Raw genomic sequence first — 1921 nt, forward strand, 5'->3', positions numbered from 1 at the left:
TATTTGCAGGAACGGGGACAGGAGGATGGGTTAAGAATCCCCTATGCTATCCACAAGCTGTTGTGCAGGGTGAAGCCAATGTCTGAAGTATGGTATAACGAGTTGCCTGAATGGCCTCTCCCTTTTGCAAGTTGGACCCTCCTGCTGCCCCCAGCAGCTCTTTGTCCAGGCTCACCGAGCTCTCTTCTGCCTCAGCTGCTCGCTGACCCACCCCCGCAGCCTGGCATCGCTCCCACTTTGTTCCCTCGGCCCACGCCAGAGAGGTCTTGGGGCTCTAGGGAAAGTGAAGGCTCTGCTTTCCAAGGAAAAGCCACCACCTTTGTGGCAGGCACAAGAGAAGCACCCATGGCAGGACTTCTTCCCACACTAGATCGCTTTCTCTCTTGCCCTCTCTCCCAACAAGAATCCCCCTTAGGAACCTATGCCGGCGTTTTGGACCACCCAATGGTTTCTTATGGAAGTGGCAGGGCACGAGACATGTATGGCTTCTCCATGCTCATCTGAAACCTTTATAAAACCTTTTTAATGCACACCTGGCTGGAAAGCTGCCTGGTGGAAAAAGACCTGGGGGTACTGGTTGACAGCCGGCTGAATATGAGCCAGCAGTGTGCCCAGGTGGCCAAGAAGGCCAATGGCATCCTGGCCTGTATCAGGAATAGTGTGACCAGCAGGACAAGGGAAGTCATCGTGCCCCTGTACTCGGTGCTGGTGAGGCCGCACCTCGAATACTGTGTTCAGTTTTGGGCCCCTCACTACAAGAAAGATGTTGCCTTGCTGGAACATGTCCAGAGGAGAGCAACCAAGCTGGTGAGGGGTCTGGAGCACAAGTCTGATGGGGAGCGGCTGAGGGAACTGGGGGTGTTCAGCCTGGAGAAGAGGAGGCTGAGGGGAGACCTTAATGCCATCTACAGCTGCCTGACAGGAGGAGGTAGTGAGGTGGGGGGTTGGTCTCTTCTCCCAAGTAATAAGAGATGAGGGGAAACGGCATCAAGTTGTGCCAGGGCAGGTTTAGATTGGACATTAGGAAAAGCGTCTTCACCAAAAAAGTTGTCAAGCACTGGAACAGGCTGCCCAGGGAAGGGGTGGAGTCCTCATCCTTGAAGGTATTTCAAAGAGGTGTAGATGTGGTGCTTAGGGACATGGTTAAAGTGGACTTGGCAGTGCAAGGTTAATGGTTGGACTTGATGATCTTAAAGGTCTTTTCCAACCTAAATGGTTCTATGATTCTATGACTCCCTGTAAGGGAGTGAAGTTTCCCTTGGTTATAGGATACAAAAGAGCCAAAGAGCAACACCATTGCCTTGTAGCATTCCTGGAATGCCAGTGTTCACAGACCACTTCTGAGCAGCAGAGCTGGGCTATGCTCCACAGGCACCTCACGCAGACCTTCACAGGATTGGTGCTGGTGGAAGTGTCTATAAGAAGTTGCCTCATGATACATTTTTCCAATCTCCTTGTAGAAATGTTTATGGCACTAGGACTCTGCAGAATGCACTGTTCATTATTTTATTATTATTTAAGAAAAAATGTTGGTTTCATTCATTTCAAGTGGTACCTTAAAAAACAGAGGGAGATGAAAAAGGCCCAGAGGGAGAGGCCATCTTCAAAGCTCTCCAAGCTGCTGCCATCTAGCCCCTTACCCATGAGCAGCGGCTAGGGTATAATGGACCATGACATTGCGTGCAGAAGATACAGGCTTCTGACTGGGGGGGCTGGGGTGAAAGCCCCAAGCACCGAGCCGCTGGTGCATGATGCGCCCCGCACTTGTGACACGTGCAATGTCGTGACAATGGGGCTGACTGTGACCTAGCGCCACGTCCCATTGACCCGCCCTGCTGCCCCTGCCTGCCCACACTTGGGCGCGAGGCCTTCAGGAGTGAGGTGCCGGCTGCTGCTCTGGCCGGCGCCTTGTCCTTGTGGG

Source organism: Egretta garzetta, unplaced genomic scaffold, assembly GCF_000687185.1.
Source record: "Egretta garzetta isolate BGI_Z169 unplaced genomic scaffold, ASM68718v1 scaffold286, whole genome shotgun sequence".
Taxonomy (NCBI): domain Eukaryota; kingdom Metazoa; phylum Chordata; class Aves; order Pelecaniformes; family Ardeidae; genus Egretta; species Egretta garzetta.